This window comes from Dermacentor variabilis, chromosome 11 (assembly GCF_050947875.1).
Source record: "Dermacentor variabilis isolate Ectoservices chromosome 11, ASM5094787v1, whole genome shotgun sequence".
Lineage (NCBI taxonomy): Eukaryota > Metazoa > Arthropoda > Arachnida > Ixodida > Ixodidae > Dermacentor > Dermacentor variabilis.
This window is the reverse complement of record NC_134578.1, coordinates 99,459,623-99,472,743: the sequence shown is the minus strand read 5'-3', so window position 1 is coordinate 99,472,743 and position 13,121 is coordinate 99,459,623. Positions and strand designations below refer to the sequence as shown.

The following is a 13,121-nucleotide window of genomic DNA, read 5'->3' as shown; positions in this document are numbered from 1 at the left end:
ACACATACGGTGTCTGAAAGGCGCCGTCTATCTGCAGGGCCAGTTGACCACAAATCTATTCGGGTTTCATCCCTTGGCTGGCAGGAGCACTTCCGCGTTGTGTGGTCATCATTTGCGGTCGTCTACAACCACAGCGTATCACGCAAAAAAAAAACGCAATGCCTTGTAGCTGCAAGACAGGCGTGATCTCCGATGTTAAGGCATTCATACGTTATACTAACGCAAATGTAGATGATTGGCTGATTCATAGCGATAAGGAACAAATTAAATAGAATATGTTGATCAGAATTAATACCCATAGGGAGCCTTGGACTCCATAGATTATGCATGGAGAAGCTTTAGCAGGGGTAGGAAAACTTGAAATTCGGGGGTGGGCCAAATAAAATTTGTGGCTTCGCTTACGCATGCTAGGACAACTGTAGATGAGTTTCTGCCATCATTTAAACATTGTTTTGGTCACGAAAATTGCCACGACATTATTCTGGCTGTCGCGTGCATCATTCAGTCATACATATATATCATGTTCGGAAATTTCGGTAAAATCGTGCATTTGTGTTTCTTGAATTTTTGCTCAAGCGTGCCGTGTTAACATTCGGTAGGCTACGTGGATAATACTCGGCGAAAATATAACGATAGAGTAAGTTGCAAGATGCTCTTGATTAAAGCAACAAACATTAAATATAACTTCCATGCTTAGTAGCAATGCGCGTGCTTGGCATGCATGCTAACCACGAACATCGCTGTAATTGGCAAGCCGTGGCTTCTCGCCTTAGGCACAGAAATCGAAAAACTGCACTTCGCAATAGCCGGATGGTTTACACTTGTCATAAAGTTGAGTACCAGGAAACACGCTGTCGCTACACTGGACCTCCACGAGTGGGAAACCGCAATAAAGTCTCCAAAGCGCTAATAAGCTGAGTGGTTTAGCAGGCTATAGCTTAGCTTGCTTCCTGAAGGCTCGCCAGACGCTTTGACTGGTACACAGGCATATATGGGGCACTTTACTAGCGATTCTATTGAAGAGACGCCCCATGTTTGAGTAGCACCGAGCGCGGTACCAGCTGTTGTGATTGGCCCAGAGTGATCCGCGCCAACTGACAAGAAAAGCGCAAACTACGACCGCGAGAATCGCCGCTCCAGCCGCCTCGTTCGCACACCTTGTCTGTTCTTCCACTGTGTTTAGTACTGGCGCCCTCTTGACGCAGTGAGAGAGGGAGGAAAGGGGAGTTGAGGTACGCAAGTATTGTTAGTCACATTAATAACAAGTTAAAAGTACACGAAGCGAAGGAACGCACGGGATGTCTTTTTGTTAAATGCGTGCAGTTAAATATAAGTGCAGAAATGACAACGGAAAGGTAGATGAAAGTTCAACAAAGAAATTAATCGATAATTACGATTCTTTAAAGCCAAATGCCAGCGCAGCCATATACGTGTTTTCATTTCACGATATGCCTATTAGCTGGCGCGGGCAAGTAGTCGCGCGCGACACATTGCAAACGAAGCAAAACGAAGCGTGGCCCGACTGTCTCGCTAACCGGGAGATTGCGAGACAGCGCGTGGGTGACGTGTGGACACGATTGCCAGCAGCCGCCGCAGACAGGCCTCCGCTCATGCAGCGCTTTGTTTCCATATAGACGACGCATGCTAATGTTGCGCCATCTCCTAGCCATCGTCGCCGCAACGTCCATCTGGCACGGCACTATGCCTTTGTTATCACGCTTTCGCCATACCCTCTTCTTCCGCTTTCCTCCTCGCGCTCTCTTCGCCATCGACGTCTTTCATCTCCGGCTGCGCTCCGCGTTCGCTTTTATCCTTCTCTGTGCTCGTTCGCTCGCTTAAGGGAGACAGCGTAGGCGCTCGCCGCCATAACGGTCGTCTAAGGCCTGCGCTCTAAAATGCAGCAAATCCGACGTGCCCTGTTGTAATATATAGAGAGAAGTTATGCGGAAATACATAGGGAGTGCTGAAACGCGTGTGTGTTTATTCAATGCAATTGCAAGGGCAAACCGAATGCTTTATCCAGATATGTTATGCAGTCAACATGGTTGCCAGACGGAGCAACGCCGTGCGCATCGTGTGGTCACTTCAACCATTCCTCTCTTTCCCGTCTCATTGCGGCTGTTTTCGTCGCAGCACCCTCGCCCTCCCCAGCAGGGGCCAAGGACCCCTATCAGCACCCCCTAGAGAACTTAAGGCCTTCTGGCTGTACTCTCTCCCCCTGAGCTACGTCACGCAAAAGAGGCCAACATAGAAGTTCCGTGCAGCGTGCTACGAAGCTACGAGCGGTGCACCTCTATTGAAAATGAGACGCGAAAGACCAATTGGGCGACGACGGCGATAACAATTCCATTGGTTCCGGGAACCCTGCCGCTCCTTTGATAGCTTGAGGGTTAAAAAAGTCCTGACATGCTGCGACAGGCTTGCTAGCACACTTTTTGTTTCTAGACATGAATCATGCATGGTAGGCTCTGCGCTTGTATGCCCCGCAAACCTTCATTGCCGCGAAGGTGGATAACGTTCCTGCCGGGATGTGCCTAACAAGTGCTGCGTGCCCAATTGCTGGAGAAATTACAAATCGGGGCCGTAAAATCATGTGTTCATGTTTCCGCAAGATGAATGATACAATATTGGGTACCAATGCTAAGGCAAGGAATAGAAAAACTGGAACTCTGCGCTATAAGGCAGCTGTTTCTTTGTAAATAGCTGCGCGAATATGTTTTGTGTCTCCATTGCTAAACTGATTTGAGGTGTTGTAAATATGTGGACTGCGGTACTGTTTGCAATAATGCCTCGAAAGCCAAATTATTCGGGTAAAGCTTAATCTAGACTGGAATAAATGCACGTGTCCCGAACGTGAAGGACACACCAGTGAAGTTGTCATGAGATATGTGGTATGGTGCAGTTCCAACATATCTTTAAGAACTTTTGTGGTCACATGAACGGCAAACTCTTTGACGCCCACTGTACATCAAGGCAAAGAAGCTACTCAGAAGAAGGTGGCAGCACCGCGACTTTTCAATATAAGCCATGCTCCCTGTCATCATGTACACGGTATTCGTGCTCATTCTGGAGGTTGAGCCATTTCATTTTTTTTATGGACGGACTTTTTAATGAAGCAGCACAAAAATTGTTTTGCATCAATAAAGTAGTCTTGGAACACCCTCCATGCTCTACGGGCCATCTGTTCAACAATGCCTAAAGGAAACAATAACTGCGCTCCAGTTAACTCTGCACGTAGGTGCGCACGTAGGTCATTCAACCCGTATCCCCAAGCGCGCTGCCGGCCTCTTCTCCGTGACGTCACTCGCCGAACGCTCACGCCTTCTCTTGTCTAGGTGGTATTGCCTAGACAAGAGAAGGCTGCCTTCTTCCCTCTACCTTCCACTGCGGCGGGCGAAGTAGTATGAGCCATCGCTCCTAGGTGGAGCCGCCGTCTCGCAGTCATGCGTGAGCTATTCGGCGAGAACGCAGAAACTGCAGGCCGCAGTCATAATCAGCACGAAAGGCCGGAGTGGGGCTCGCAAAGAAAGCGCTGCGTTAAAACAATTGCCGCAGTACGGAACCGAAGCTACACACTTGGTAGAGGAACGCACAGGTGATCCGGAGATGGTTGCTTCGGTTTACTCTGCCGGCAGAGCAGTTTTTTGCTTCCCACCTTCACTTCCCTTTACCTAATCATTTCCACCTCTCGAATTCTAATAAAAAAACAGTGTTGCCTACCGCTGAATTCTCTCTCTCGCTTTCTCTCTCTCTCTCTCTCTCTCTCTCTCTCTATATATATATATATATATATATATATATATATATATATATATATGTGTGTGTGTGTGTGTGTGTGTGTGTGTGTGTGTGTGTGTGTGTCTGTGTGTGTGCGTGTGAGTGCAGAAAACTGGAGCACATATATGACAAAGGCATTTAGGAATTTAACCTTGCTTACATTTCGCCCGTGTCAGGGCCTACTGACGTCACTCGGACGAACGCCGCGCCACGGCCGTAACATTACCAAGTAAACGTGCCTACCTCGCGTGTTTGCTCTTTCTTTATGAACTACATGCATGCCGGACAAACAGACCATCGTGTCTAAAATAAATATATATAAAACTCCGGTGCTCTTAACTGTGCTTAGTGGATCCACACAAGCATACGCCGAGAACCCAAAAAACCAGGAAACATTAAAAAAAGAACATAGAGGAGTCTCTGAACAGGCGGACTTTACATGCACAGCGCCTCTCGCTCCCTTCAGTGCCGTGCCTGGTGCATCACGCATCCATCTGGCCAGTCTTGCATGCGATTAGCTTGTTGATAGGGGGCGCAAGAAAAGTAAGTCGCAAAGTACAAGCTAATTTATACGCAAAACCTTTTGAGTTCTAGCGAGAAAGAATAAAAAGAAGTAAAACTCCATTAGCACGTTTTGCCTAATTAATCCGTGGTTAGCATATCCATCAATCCATCCATCCATCCATCAAGCCTATTACGCTGAACCAGTGACCAGGTTGTCAACCAGCTTGAGTGTCACGCAATGCGCTCGTGGTCGTGATGCCACCGCGGTCGTTTTATTGTCGTCATTCAGGTTTCGTAATCTTACAATCGCCATGCCACCGTCGTCGCGCCTTATACGCCAACATAGTGTCCTAAGTTGCCAAATATGTTTGGCCCCTAGACATCTGCTCGTGGCCATGATGCAGTCGTGGTCATGGCATTGCCGCTATTTACGCTAGGTCATCCGACTGTCACCGTGCCATCGTCGTCCTGTTACAATCGGCAAACTGCCGTCGCGAGTCCATTGTCGTACCGTCAGCGTGATAGCATCGGGGTAATTCTACATGCGTCACTCTAGCATCAGGATCGAACTCTCGCCATACCGCCGTCCTCACGCCGTTCTCGTCATATATATATATATATATATATATATATATATATATATATATATATATATATATATATATATATATATATATATATATATATATATATATATATATATATATATCAAAAGAAGGGCGATCACGTCCCGTCCTAATGAATATTTTTGACTTTAGGGAAAAAATTCAAGTTATGAAGAATTTTGCGAAACTGAAATGGTCTGGTTTGTACATCACTGAAAACTTATCACCGAATGTGCGATCCTTACGAAGGAAACTGTGGGACGCAACTGCAAGTTTTTGTGATAATGTATCCTAAGTAAAACTACGCTACGATCATGCCTTCGGTGATGACACGCGCTACATATGGGACACTGGTACGGACAATATAAAGCGCGATTTTGGTCATGTTCCAAACATACCTATTGTTTCTACAGCCAGAGCAACTTCTCGTTGACTTCCGTCAAGTACAGGTGAGCTAAATATTTCGTATTTCAATGCTAGAAGCATGGTTAACAAGTTCGTGCCTTTATTGACTCTTGTTACGTCATACTCTCCCTATGTATTGGCCATAACAGAGACCTCGCTTCATGATGGCGTGTTTGACTCTGAATTTAGCCCACCCGGCTACGTAGCAATATGGAATGACCGATCAAGTGGTAAAGGTGGTGGTGTTGCACTGCTTATTCGCTCAGACCTAAAATTTTATGGGCTCCCTAACACACCTGAGGTTGAGGTTGTTTGGTGTAAGCTATATTTAAGCAAACTTTCTATAATTCTTGGTGTATGCTATCGCGCGCCGGGTTCCTCACTAGAAGATTTACAGAGGCTTAGCATATTCATGCACGAACACGACTTCGGCACCTGGAACATTATGTTCATGGGAGATGTTAATGCACCGGGAATTGACTGGCAAATCCTGAGTCGCACAGGTCATGGACCTTTCCAGGACCTTTCCATTTCTAAGGAACTTCTTTCTCTTTCATTATGCCTTCGTCTAACTCAAATCATACAAGCTCCAACCCACATAATTATCTCTTAGACTTAGTTTTTCTGTCGCAGCTCGCTCAAACTAGGTTTCAGTGCGATGTGATCAGTGGCGTTTCTGACCACAATGTTGTACACGTGTGCCTTCTTTATTCATTAGGCTTCAGTCTAATATTACACAGTTTTTCGACTTCATTCATGCTGGTGGCACATGTATAACAGACACTTTAGCTTCTAACTTGGATTCCTTCGAAGCACTTGGTCTACATGATAACGTTGACGCATTAGTCGATGCATTTGAGCGCATCGTAATACTATGCATTGATAGTTTTGTTCCCCTCAAGACTAAAAAGAGAAATCCTATAATTCCATGAATGAATCGCAGCATACTGCAAATATCAAGACTGGTTCGTCGGCTGCGCCGACTGATAAAAGCATGTAATCCTGGCACTATAATTCGCTTTAACACTGCGAAGGAAGAACTACGTTTTAAAACGAGAACAGCTAAAAACTATAATTTTGCAGTCGAACTACCAGGATTGCACTCTAACCCGCGCAAATTACCAGGATGCACTCTAACCCGCGCGAATTCTGGACTTCTATCACACCAAATACAACTAATGCAGTTTCCTTCATATTAGGTGGCACGGCTATTTCAGACACGTCCCGTATAGCTAATGCCTTTGATCTCTACTTCCCATCAGCGTACACGCATGACAACTCTCTCCCACCGTTCACAAATGCTAATCCTGAGCTTTCTATCGGTGATGTGGTGATCAGTGAGAACGGCATCCTAAACTTGATTCTCAATTTAGACACAAAGAAGTGCACTGGTCCTGACAACATTTCAAACAGCTTTCTAGTAAGATACTCTCTGCTTTTCCCATTATTTCGCAGTTACTTTTCAGAAATCTTTGACTCGAGGCATCGTCTCCCAGTCTTGGAGGCTAGCCAAGGTCATGCCTCTGCATAAATCTGGTGAAAAGATATCCTTCTCTAAATACAGACCTGTATCGCTTACCTCCAATTCCGGAAAGCTACTAGAACACATTAAACGCAAGCATATAAAAAAAGACCTTGAACTGAACAAAATTCTCTCTAACATACATTCTGGATTTCGTCGTGGTTTCAGCACAACACAAATGGTGGAATTTTCACATGACATTACTAGAAATATTGATATTAGCAGTCAAATTGCTGGGTTATTTGTAGAAATTTCCAAAACTTTTGACACGGTTATACACAACAAGTTACTAAGTAAACTAAACCTCATTTTAAATAATCCTCGACTGATCGACTGGATAGCTAGCTTTCCTAACTCTCGCTCTCAATTCGTTTCCTTTATTTACACTTCGTCCTCAACTGTAAATGTAACATCAGTTGTTCCACAAGGCTCTGTTCTGGGACCCTTGTTATTTTTAATATTTACAAATGACCTTCCCAACAATATCACGTCAAAAGTCCGTCTTTATGCCGATGACTGCGTCCTATACCAGGTAATTTCTTGTAATAGTGATCACGCCTTACTTCTGGATTACTTTAGCAAGTGCAACAGATTTTGCCCCTGGTGTACGGACTGGCAGATGCGTATTAACTTAAAAAACACGTAGTAGTGTGACTTACAAACAATCATATTCCATCACAGCATATGTACGCTTTTAATAACACAATAATTCTTCGGGCACAGGTGCACAAATACCTTGGAGTTAAAGCACAACAACCAGTGGTCCCATCATATTGATCCCTTCACATCAATAGCACTAAGAAAATTAGGTTACTTGAGACGAACATTATCTAAGTCGCCAAAACATGCCAAATTACTAATGCATAAAACACTCATTCGTCCTGTATTAGAGTACGCTTCATGCATCTGGAACCCTCATAAAGTGTGCGACATCAACAAAATCGAATCGCTACAAAGAAATGCTGTTCGCATCACTTGTGATCGCTACGATCGCGATTTTTCGCCCTAATCTGCAATGAATTCCTTAAATTTATCTCTTCTATTCACAAGGCGAGATATAGATTCCATGAAGCTTATACAGTCAATTATTCACTCATGCTGTCGACTACCTGCTGATGATTACATCACATATGCCAGTGCTCTTAAAAGCAGATGTTGCCGCACCCTCAACCTAAAGCCTTTCCTTGCACGTACTAACATGTTCAAACACAGTCGTTTCCCGAGAGTTGTCGACTGCTGGAACGAGTTACCCGGCTCTGTTCGTGAATAAAGACTGCCGGCTTTTGTAGAAGCACTAGTGTGACAAGATTGCTTCCCCTTGTTTTTTACTTATTATGTTCAACTACCTTTGTTTCGATTTCTTATGTTTTCTGTCCTCCACTTCTATAATAGCCCTGAATAAGGCTGCAGTATTTGAAAATAAATAAATACAGTCATTACCATATCCTCGTCATACATGTGGCTTCTTTCCAATCTCCGCATGCCGTAGTCGTGCCACCATCGTCCTTGCGTCGCTACCTCACGGCCGCCATCGTGCATATTCAATCGTCGTCATTCTAACTTCGTCATTCGACTCCCGTCATTCCTTCTTTGCACAGCCAACACTGTAGTCATGCTGTCGTGGTAACCCTCCTTTCAGCGTCATTATCTCTTCAGAAACGTCAAGCGACTGTCGTCATGCCGTCGTCACCATACCGCTTTAATTCTTTCGTCGAAATGATTCTGCCTTAGTCGTAAACGCGCAGTCGTCCTTGAAGCGGGATTAAGCCGCCATTGTCATGCCATATTCATTTCATATTCGCCAGGCTGTCATCGTGACAACGTCGTCCTTCTATCGTCGTCACACCATTGTCCTCATGCCCTCGTCGTCATGATGTGTCGTGTTACAGTCATCATTTCAGCATCGTCATCTCTTTTTCACCGTACCTACTTCTTCGTTGCATTAGTTTCATTCCATGGATGTCAGTGCGATGTCCGCATGCCGTCATGCTCATGGACAAGCGTGGCAAGCAAGTGGCGTGGCTGATACCAGAGACAGTGCATATGGCGTGTAGCTTCAAAAACGAAATACTCAGCATGACCACTGCACATTTTAAATAAGTGTGACTCCATCAATACTGCGAGTCCCTACTTGCGCAGATCGTAATCTCATGGCCGTCAACATTCACCAGCAGATCGCCTCTACCACATCTTTTGTTCCTTGTCATTCTTGGAAACCCCCTAGTTATTTTGTTTGTAGCCTCTGCATCCAATTTACCGTCTGTTTATTTTTACTTCTATTTCATAACTGCTGCTTTTCTATTTACATTTTTAATTACCTCGTGCTTGGTTGCCAGCTTTCTTTACCTCTTTCTCCATTCAGTTTCCACTTTATTGGGGTACAGATATTGGTGAACCTTACCCGCCCATTAACTTAAATCGACGTTCCTTAGTCTTCGTTGAAATCTAATCTTGCTGTCCGTTTATATGATTTCAAAAGAAGCCCAACCCATGTCACCTTGCACTGCCTCGTTCGTGATTTTACCGTAGGCTCCGAAAACCTTTCGGCCCACCCCCTACTGGTTAGTCTTCAACCCTGAAAGGATTTATTTATAGAACGGAATTTAATTTGCAAACATTAGCGCTTGTACCATTAGTCTATTGCTATGTTTCTCGCACCACCTCATATTTATTGTAACCGCAAAGTGCTTTCTTTCGTTAGTGCTGCATTCCGCTTCCCTTTTATTCTTGGAGCACGTCTTCCTCTATAATTGATACTACGTCATCACTTGTCATTGTAGATCCTAATTCCCATTCACTGTGCTATGCTTAAAGCGTCGAGTCAGCGCTGTATTACCGCTAATCTTCGCAACTCTCAGCAAGTTACTTGCATTGTCCGCAAGAAGCGCTGTATCATCCGCATACATAAACTTCTAGGATGGCACCATCACCTATTAGCGAAGTCGAGAGCAAGGCACGACGATGCATGGCCTCACAGATCGGGTGATCTCAGAAGCCATGGACGACAGGTTTGTACTGATATCACCGCAGATCCACAGACTTTCCATTGAAAGTACCAACGCAGCGTACTCCCGGCTGTCATCGGGCTGCCTGTCGCACTTTTCTGACGCACGCACAAACTTTGACGAACAGACAAAGTCACTTATATGAACTAAGCATTCCAAATTTTACCATGCGCTATCACACCATACTAACAGTCAAACTCGGTTTCTGCTAATTGCGTTTGCGCAACAGTTGCTTACCTGTGCTCTGGAGTGTGGCCTTATGTTTGAAGCATTGCAGCTGTGTGGTTATTCTGGCTATGGTGGCAACATTAGATTCGACGAAGACGAAATGCGCCCTGTGGTTTCAACGAACTAAGGATAAGTTACTAAAATAGTGTTTAGGCGATCAGTAGCACATCAGCAAACCTTCTAAATGATGCTCTTCAAAGTTGCTCTTCAGATGTATAAATTCAGCACTAATAGATACAAAATGTTTTATTCCTTTTTAAGAAAGAAATGGAGTATAAAGAGGAAAAAAGATTCGATTTACCGGAAACGATAGGCCCTGGATTCATGGCACGGGCTTTTTACCACAACAAGAAAAACGAGTAAGTCCCTCTTAAAATCAGCTACAATAAGGTCTCTTTTATTAGTTACCAATATTCTGATGGTAAAGCGGCCATAATGCTCGAATGAATTGAGTACTTCGGTTCGTCGACGCCACTCACCAGGTAGAACCGAAACTGTGCATGTGTTTAGATACATTTTAAACCCTGATAGAGAATAGTGGTTACAGAAGAAAATACAATAAATTAAGGGTTAATTGCATTTGGGTTCTGCATAAAAAAGATGCCAAAACAAAAGCCGCGTTACAAAAGCGTCCTGAACCAACCCACCCCTCGAGCTTGGTGAAATAACATACTCCCCGGGTAGCGTTTTTTGAATTGCTAGTAGGTACGGTGGGGCGTGGCACTTTTGACGGAGCTAGACGTTTCTGCGCAGGCGCGAGTAAGAGCGGACGCAGGAGAGGAAATCTCGGAGCTTTCGCTCCTTGAATATATGACTCAGCCTAGGTACTAAAGAGGGGGTTTCTTAGAGCGCGTTGTATTCGTTTGTCCCCTAGACATGCCGGAATTGCGGAGTGCGGTCGAACTTGTTTATACGCTCCGCCGCTGGCTGCCCGCGCGGTGAGGCAGTGAGCGCGGACGCCGCTTGGTGATCGCTGTGTCTAGAGAGACAATGTTTTGACTGGTGTTTATATAAGTCGCGGGTCGCTTTTTTCGTTGCGGCAATAGATCGTATTTTTTACAAGCACTGCTCCAGGTGCGCACATGTAACCGGCAAACGGAGGCCTCAGGAGAGAAGCTGAGGTTATATTAAAGCAGGCGGCGCAGGATCTCCGCGGCACCCAAGCGGTAGCGGGGGGATCAAAGCTGGAAGCAGGGCGGCCCGTGGTTTGGGGCCGCAGAGCCCAAAGCGTGCCAGGCGGTGTTCGCATAAAAAATTGGCTGTCCGCTATCGCGGACAGCCGATCTTATCCTCCCCTGGCACGCGCAGGCCTCTGCGAGCCCCAACACACGGACCAGTCCGGCTTCTAGCTTTGATGTCCCCGTTGCCGCTTTGGTGTCCCGAAGGCGCCGCCAATAATGCGAAATAATGACACGTTGTTTTCATTAGTAAAACATTTCATTAGCGTGTCAGGGGGTGTTCACATAAAAAAATTGCCTGTCCGCGATAGCGGACAGCCGTCTTTTACACCCCTGGCAAGTGCAGGCCTTGGCGAGCTCCAACCCACGGGGCAGTCCGGGTTCTATCACTGGTGTTCCCGTTGCCGGTTTGGTGTCCTGGAGGCGCCGCCAATAATGCGAAATAATGACACCTTCTTGCAATCAGTAAAAAACACGATTGAATAAATATTTGTAAGCATTCATGCGGACTTCATCTAATCTGTACAATTAAAGTCATCATCAATCGCCGGCTCGTGTTCGTTTTTGCAGCGGCGCCATTTTTCTTTCTTGGCATAAAGCGTCGTCTCGACCGTGGTATTTCAAGGGGTGGAGGCGTTTTAAGACCCCTTCGACCTCAATCCACTTCAAGATCTCTCCTGGGACGCCGCTTACGCCAACAGGCCGCTCTGTCGCAAGACCAGACCGCAGCGTCCACCATCTGGGTTCAAATGCCAGCCACCCCCACCCCCTCCTAGCCCTGCCAACAACCGGTATCGCGGTTCTGAAATCTTCTCTGGCTTGCCTGGTGAGGACGTTGAACACTGACAAGACAACTACGATCGTGTGAGCGAATTCAACTGGAACGAGACATCAAGGTTAAACAACGTATCATTTTACGTCTCTCAAGTAGCCAAGAAATGGTTCCTGAATCACGAGAGAGACTTCCGTGATTGGTCGTCTTTCAGGGATCAGCTATGGCGGATTTTTTTCACACCCACGGTTCGCTCGGAAGTTGCAAAAAAGAGGCTCTCTGAGCGCGTCCAGCATTATGGCGAATCATATACCTCATATATTGGGACATCCACGCGCTTTGTCGCCGCGCTGACAGTGCCATGCCAGAAACTGACCACGTGCGACACCTTCTTAAGGGTATAGGATCTACTGCCTTTAATGCACTCGCCGCTCAAGACCCTTCGACGGTGTCGGACGTCGTCTCCGTATGTCAGCTCCTCGACGCCCTGCAATCAATCCGCCTGCAACCGATCTTTTCTAACAACCCCCTGGCAAACAGTATTGAGCTCCGGTCTATCATTCGAACCATATTTCGCAAGGAATTGCAGGTGCATGGCTCAACCCTCCCCCCTACAGCAGCGCTCCCGTCCAACCTGCTTCTACTGACCTCCGCGGCATTATTAAGGCGGAATTGGCCTCCCTGCGGAACGCCCACCATAGAAACGCTCCTGCTTGCCCACATCATCATCATCATCATCAGCCTGGTTACGCCCACTCCAGGGCAAAGGCCTCTCCCATACTTCTCCAACAACCCCGGTCATGTACTAATTGTGGCCATGCCGTCCCTGCAAACTTCTTAATCTCATCCGCCCACCTAACTTTCTGCCGCCCCCTGCTACGCTTCCCTTCCCTTGGGATCCAGTCCGTAACCCTTAATGACCATCGGTTATCTTCCCTCCGCATTACATGTCCTGCCCATGTCCATTTCTTTTTCTTGATTTCAACTAAGATGTCATTAACTCGCGTTTGTTCCCTCACCCAATCTGCTCTTTTCTTATCCCTTAACGTTACACCTATCATTCTTCTTTCCATAGCTCGTTGTGTCGTCCTCAATTTGAGTAGAACCCTTTTAGTAAGCCTCCAT

The 13,121-nt window shown here is 46.0% G+C and overlaps 1 long non-coding RNA gene across 1 annotated transcript in view; it reads left to right on the top strand.

Moving 5' to 3' along the window:
* The window catches only part of LOC142563126 (uncharacterized), a 120,666-nt gene that overhangs the window by 1,149 nt on the left and 106,396 nt on the right, over positions 1 to 13,121 (top strand). The window lies entirely within an intron of this gene.